This window comes from Mesocricetus auratus, unplaced genomic scaffold (genome assembly GCF_017639785.1).
Source record: "Mesocricetus auratus isolate SY011 unplaced genomic scaffold, BCM_Maur_2.0 Super-Scaffold_4256, whole genome shotgun sequence".
NCBI classification, from domain to species: domain Eukaryota; kingdom Metazoa; phylum Chordata; class Mammalia; order Rodentia; family Cricetidae; genus Mesocricetus; species Mesocricetus auratus.
The window spans coordinates 95,181,822-95,189,392 of NW_024429182.1; the positions used below are offsets into that span (position 1 = coordinate 95,181,822).

At 38.3% G+C, this 7,571-nt stretch overlaps 1 pseudogene; it reads right to left on the minus strand.

Moving 5' to 3' along the window:
- Nucleotides 1-5,473: 5,473 nt before the first annotated feature.
- On the minus strand, nt 5,474-6,288 carry LOC121135222 (annotated as a pseudogene).
- Between the last annotated feature and the right edge of the window lie 1,283 nt (nt 6,289-7,571).

The window sequence follows — 7,571 nt, forward strand, 5'->3', positions numbered from 1 at the left end:
CAGAGACCCCACCCCTGAATATGGGAGGCCTGGGCAATCTATAGGGCCTCTGATAGTAGATCAGTATTTATCCCTAGCATACAAATGGACTTTGGGAGCCCCTTACACATAGAGAGATACACTCTCAGCCTAGACATATGGGAGAGGGCAAAGACCCAACTCCAAAGGATATGACAGATTTTGAAAATCCCCCATGGAAGGACTCACCCTCCCTGGGGAGCAGAAAGGGGATTAGATAGGCAGTTAGTAGGGGCCATGGAAGGAAGAGAGAGAATGGAAACTGGGATTGGCATGTAAAAAAATCTTGTTTCTAATTTAAATTAAAAATATAGAAACAACAACAACAAAAAAGAAACCTCAAAGGGAAAAATTACAATGAATCAAGCAGAATATAGAATATCAGGACCAAAACATAGAGTCTAAACTCAATAAGCAAGGAATATGAAAACAATCAGAACACAGGATAAACTATGCAGGAAATGTAAGATGCCACCATAAAACCAAACTTTTAATAGGCATAGGTAAGAAAAAATAATCCAATGTCAATGCTGTACAGCAGATACTCAATAAGATCATAGTGGTAAATGTCCCTAAAGTAAGGAAAGACATACCTAACATATACACACAGAATCACACTGAACACTAAATAAACATGACCAGAAAGGAAAATACCCCATGATGTGTTATAGTTAAAACACTAAGTATACAGAACTATGAGAGTATATTGAAAGCTTCATTAGAAAAAAATGACAGTCATATATTAAGAAAAATCCAACAGAATAACTGCTGATTTCTCAATGGAAATGTAAAAGTCAAAGGAGCCTGAATAAATACATTCTAAGTCTGAAAGATTTAAAGGATCAACCTAGGATAACTTACCAAATAAAACTATCTGCCATGATCGAAAGAGAAAAACAATTTTATGACATAATAGCATATATATATACACATATATGTATATTCATGCGAGATGGCATTCTGTAAATATATTTCTCTTATTGGTTGATGAATAAAGCACTGTTGGCTAATAGGGAAGAAATATAGGTGGTTCTAGGAGATGAGGAGCTTTCTGGGAAGTGTAAGCATAGAGAGACGCATGGTAGACCACAATGGAATAAGAGGTCCAGATCTTTTCTACTGTAAGATAAGATCAAGTGGAAATACTTAGATTTATAGAAATGCGTTCATAATTAACACAGAGCTAGCCAATCAGAAGTCCTAAGCAACAGCAAACAACTTTATAATTAATATACTGTCTCATATGTTAGTTTGGAGCTGAAGCAACTGCAGGACCCAGGCAGCTGGTGGGAAAGAGTCCACACAACAATATATACATATGTATCTGTGTGCATGCAACAAACCAAACCTCAAGAAAGTGCAGAAAGTACTATTATTTGAGACTAAAGAGAAGAATGAGCATGGTAAAAAGACTTTGGAGATAAATATGAGACCTTAATTGTTAAAAAGTTAAGGATCACAGAGAAATAAACACAACCACCAAAAATCCTTAGCATGATCTGCTCAATAACATTTACATTTCAGTAATAACTCTATACATTCCACAGTTCTCCCATCAAAATACACAGTCTGAATGGATATAGAAAGAAAATTCTGTCAGGAGGTGGTGGCGGACACTTTTAAGGAGGTAGAGGCAGGCAGATCTCTGTGAGTTAAATGCCAGTCTTGTATACAGAATGAGTTCTAGCATAGCCAAGGCTACATAGAGAAAACTTGTTTTGATGACCCACCCCAAAAAGGAACAAAAGCCTTTTATGAATTTTCTATGAAAAACATACCTTAGACTTCTTGTTTTCAACCTTTCAGTAGCTTCTATTTCATAGTCTTTAAGCATAAAAATTGTCAGAAGATATCTCTTTTAATAAGCATATTTTCTTAGAAAAACCAAAAAATAAAATTGAGGAAAGTAGGAACAAAAACTGATGCTAAAGTATTCTATCAAAATAAAAACTCAGGGCAAGGAAGTCTAACAAGTGAACTACCAACCATCACACTTTAAATAGGTTAAAATATATTTCAAAATGAAGTATAAACAAAAATACAAACAGAAATAAATGAAAACCAACACAGATAAAAGACCAATAAGACAAACAACACAATGAAATGAAAAGTCCACAAAAGACCATTCAGTTCATTATGTATAAATGCATCTTTGTTATGAGAGAAAATAATTTAGATAGTAGAAAGTGGCTTTTCTGAAATCTCCTGAGATCACCTGTAGAAACAAGAAGACTAAATATGATAAAATTAACTAATCACTGTGGTTTTGTTCTAGAAGCAGCTTCAGGAGCAGCAAGTAATCCAGACAAACTGGTATCCCCTTTCAAAGACATTTCCACTTTTTTATTTTCCCATTTTTTATTGAAAATCTATGCTTTTCTCATACAATATATCCTGATTACAGTTTCTCCTCCCTCTGCTCATCAAAGTTTCTCCCCACCACCCCTCCTATTCAGATTCATTCCTTTTTTATCTCTCATTAGAAAAGAATAGGAATCTATGAGGTAAAATAAAATATATAACAAAGTAAGATAAAACAAAAATTGTGACATCGAAGCTGGAAATCAACTAAAGGAAAAGAAACCCAAGAGAAGGCACAAGAATCATAGATACAGTCATTTATATATTCAGTAGTGCCATGAACATTCTAAACTGAAAGATGTAGTATATACTCAAAAGACCTGGTACAGACCCATAAAGTCCCTATGTTTCCTTCTTTGGGCTTTGTGAGATCATATGATATTTGCTTGGGAGCTTTAGAGGGACATGTTTTCCTGGTATGTTATATCATTCCCTACTTCCTCTTAGACTCTTTCTGCCTACTCTTCAGAGGGTTCCCTGAGCTTTGAATGTTGGGATTTGATAGAGACTGTGTATTCATGGTTTTTCTCTGTCCACCCCTATCTCTTTCTGTCTCTGTGTTTCTGTCTTATCTGTCTGTCTGTGTGTCTCTCTGCCTGTCTGCCCCCTCCTCTGCACAATATCTGACTGCCGGTCTCCAAATTTTTTTTGCCATCTGCTGCAGGAAGGAGGAAGCTTCTCTGATGATGGATGAATAAAGCACTGTTCTGAGTATAGCAGAATGTCATTAGGAGTCATTTCATTTTTTTTCTTTCAATCTTCAGACCATTGCATTTTGTTAGACCACGATGTTTTCATAGAATTTGGTTTACCCTGAGTCTCTGGACTATCTAGTCTCTGGTTATTGGTTACACAAGCAGTGTCAAGTATGGGTTCCATCTCCTGTGGTGGGCCATAAGTCAAATCAGACATCAGTTGGTTCTTCCCAAAAACTTTGTGACACCATTACCCTAGTATATTTTACAGATAGGACACATTGTACATCAAAGATTTGTGGCTGGATTGGTGTATATTTTTCTTTGGTAGGTTTGTATAGGTAACTTTCTATACAAAAAACTCTAGAAAATGGGGGTGAAGGATCTATATAGGCACCAAAGGCTTCTCCATTTTCTTATATATATATATATAATTTTTAAATTTAAATTAAATTAGAAGCAAGGTTGCTTCACATGTCAATTCCAGGTCCTTCTCCGTTTCCCTCCCCTCCTCCCAAGCCCTCCCACCAACCCCCCAAATATCCCCTCATTTCCCCAGGGAGGGTGAGGCCCTCCATGGGGGTATCCATAGTCTATCATTTCATCCAGGGCAGGGTCTAGACCCTCCCCCAAGAGTTCAGGGTCAGAGTGCATCTCTCATTGTTGGATGGATGTCAAAGTCCATTTGTATACCTGGAATAAAATACTGATCTACTACCCATGGCTAAATAGATAACCTAGGCCTCCTCACTGACTCCCACATTCAGGGGGTCTTGATCAGTCCCATTCTGGATACCCAGGCATCAGTTTGGGATTCAAGAGCTAACCTTTGTCAGGTCAGCTGTTTCTGAGGGTTAAACCAGTCCAGTCTTAATGACTTTGGTCATCAGTCCTCCCTCTCTGTCACTGGATTTCTTGAGTTCAGCTCAGTGCTTAGACGTGGGAGTCTGCCTCTGCTTCCATCAGTCACTGAATGAAGGTTCTGTTTCCCAGATTCTCTGGCCATGGGATTGTAGGTTGGCACTCCCCAGGTCTATGTCTAAAATCCATACATGAGAGAGTACATGCCATGTTTCTCTTTTTGTGACTGGTTACCTTGCTCATGATGGTTTCTTCTACTGCCATCCACTTGCCTGCAAATCTCAGGATTCCATTGTTTTTTTTTTCTGCTGAATAGTACTCCATTGTATAAAGGTACCACATTTTCTCTATCCACTCTTCAGTTGAGGGGCATCTAGGTTGCTTCCAAGTTCTGGCTATTACAAATAATGCTGCTATGAACATAGTGGAACAGACATCCTTGTTGTATGAATGGGCATCTTTCAGATATATGCCTAAGAGGGGAGTTGCTGGGTCTTGTGGTAGGTTTATTCCCATTTTTCTGAGGAATCTCCATACTGATTTCCAAAGTGGCTGAACAAGTTGGCATTCCCACCAGCAATGGAGGAGTGTTCCCCTTTCACCACATCCTCTCCAGCATAAATTGTCCTTGGTGTTTTTGATTTTAGCCATTCTGACAGGAGTGAGGTGGTATCTCAGAGTTGTTTTGATTTGCAATTTCCAGATGGCTAAGGATGTTGAGCACTTTCTCAAGTGCTTCTCAACCATTTTAGACTCTTCTATTGAAAATTCTCTATTTAGTTCTGTAGCACATTTTTTAATTGGATCCTTTGGTGTTTTGGAGACTTGCTTCTTGAGTTCTTTGTAAATTTTGGAGATCTTCCCTCTGTCAGATGTGGGGTTAGTGAATATTTTTTCCCATTATGTGGGCTGCCTTTTTGTCTTGCTGACTGTGTCCTTTGCCTTACAGAAGCTTCTCAGTTTCTGGAGGTGCCATTTATTAATTGTTGATCTCACTGTCTGTGCTACTGGTGTTATGTTCAGGAAGCTGTGTTCTGTGCCAGTTCATTCAAGGGTACCACCCATTTTCTCTTCTAAGAGGCTCAGTGTGGCTGGATTTATGTTGAGGTCCTTGATCCATTTGGACTTAACAGGAACACAATCTTAACGGAGGCAAAAAGTTTGAATTTTTTTGGCTCTTAGTTGATAGTTCAAAGTTAGGATATTTCAAGATACACACTGACACAATAGTAATGCAAATCAAAGATGATTACAAACATACAGGAATGAAAGAAAATAGGAAAAGGAATTCAGAGCTCTTAATGAGTCTATAAAAGACTCATTAAGTTCTTGTCGAAAAATAGTCTGTCCAGTGTAATCTAATAGTCTGGCAACTTGGAGATATGATGATTTTCCACAGGACTGTGGTATTAATCCACATGTTGAGACAAACCAACTCTTCTTGCAAACTGGCAGCCTACAGCAAAACATAGGAAGTACACACAAAGACAAGAACATGAGTCATCCTAGGTGGATGGATCAGATAATATGAGAGAATCTTACCTTTTAGTAAACACATGAAGAACTAGCTGTCTTATCTGCTTTGTTCTCACACCATAAATGAGGGAGTTAAGTGAGGGAGGAATGGCCAAATAGAGGTTTGTAACAAGAATGTGAATATAATGTGGTATGTTCTGTCTAAATCGTTGAGTCAGGAAAGAGAAGACTGATGGGATATAAAAAACACAGAGAACAGCAACATGGGAACCACATGTGCTCAGGGCTTTTAACCGTGCATGCTGAGATGGGAGTCTGAACACAGAACGGAGAATGTATCCATATGAGATGCCAATAAGCACAAGGTTCAAAAGAAATAAAGAAACCACAAAAGGCAATGCACTGCATTGATATGAATGTTTCCACAGGACAATTTGGCAATGCCCATGTGTTCACAGTAAGAATGTGCTATTATATGAGCTTGACAAAATGGTAGGCGGTAGATGAGATAGATCATTGGACATATAAACAAGGCTGAACAAATAACAACACATATGCTAATGCCCAGCAGCACCCTAGATGTCAAAATGGTTGTGTAGTGGAGTGGAGCAGAGATGGCTATATAACGGTCAAAAGCCATGGCCATGAGAACCTCAGCCTCCATGCCAGTGAAGGCATGGATCAAAAACATCTGAGCCACACAGGCACCAAAGTATATTTCATGGGCATCAAACCAGAATATCCCAAGCATACGTGGCTCAGAGACTGTAGAAAGGGCAAGATCAACTGAAGAAAGAAAAATCAACAAAAGGAAAAGAAACCCAAGAGAAGGCACAAGAATCAGAGACACAATCATTTATATATTCAGTAGTGCCATGAACATTCTAAACTGAAAGCTGTGATATATACTTAGATGACTGGGTACAGACCCATTCAGTCTGTATGTTTCCTTCTTCAGACTCTGTAAATTCATATGATCTTTTCTTGGGAGATTTAGAGGGACTTGTTATTCTGGAGTCTTACATCCATCCATACTCCCTCTTAAGACTCTTTATGATTCCTCTTCACAGGGTTACCTAAGAGCTGTGTATTCATGGTGTCTCTAGACCATCCCAATCTCTTTCTGTCTCTGTGTGTCTGTGTGTCTGTTTGCCTGTCTGCCTCTCTGTCTCTGTTTCTCTCTCTCTCTCTCTATCTCTCTCTGTCTGTCTGCATAATATCTGGCAATGAGTCTAAATTTGTTCCCATCTGCTGCAGGAAGGAGGAAGCTCTCTGATAATGGCTGAATAAGGCATGATCTGAGTATAGCCCAGTATCATTAGGTGTCATTTCATTTTTTTTTCTTTTAATTTTCAGACTGCTACATTTTTTAGACCATGATGTTTTCATTGAATTTGGTTTACCCTAGGTCTCTGGACTATCTAGTCTTTGGATATTGGTTACAGAAGCAGTGTCAAGTATGGGTTCCATGTCCAGGAGTGGGCCATAACTCAAATAAGACATTGGTTTGTTATTCCTACAAGCTTTGTGACACCATTGCCCTATTATATTTTACAGATAGGACAGATTGTACATCAAAGGTTTGTGACTGGTTTGGAGTATATTTTTCTTTTGGTAGGCCACAAAGGACCTTCCTTTACCAAAAACTCTAGAAAATAGGGGTGAAGGTTCTATATAGGCACCAAAGACTTCTCCATTTTCTATGAATTTTATAGGTGTTGTCTGCAGTGGTGCCTTGCTTTCAGTTTGTGAAGAGCAACCTAGTAGATTGGCCACAGACTGGATTGTTTAGGGATTTTTCTCTAGTTCCATTTTTTACAACTATTAATACCCTACTGTGTAAATAAATGTACCACATTTTCTTTATCTATTTTTTGTTGAGAAGCATGCAAGTTGTTTTCAGTTTCTAGCTTTTATGAATAGAGATGCAAGGAACATGGTTTTTAAAAAAGTGCCAAAAATGTATCTGTGTGATAGTATGAGCTGTCCTTTGGTTTTATGTCCAATGGTAGTATAGCTGGCTATTGAAATAAATAAATTCCCATCTTCCTTAGGAATCATCATAATGATTTCCATAATGTTGTACAAGCTTGTCCTCCCACCAAAAATGCAGGAGTGTTCACCCTATTCCACATTCTTGACAATTTGAAATGTCACTTC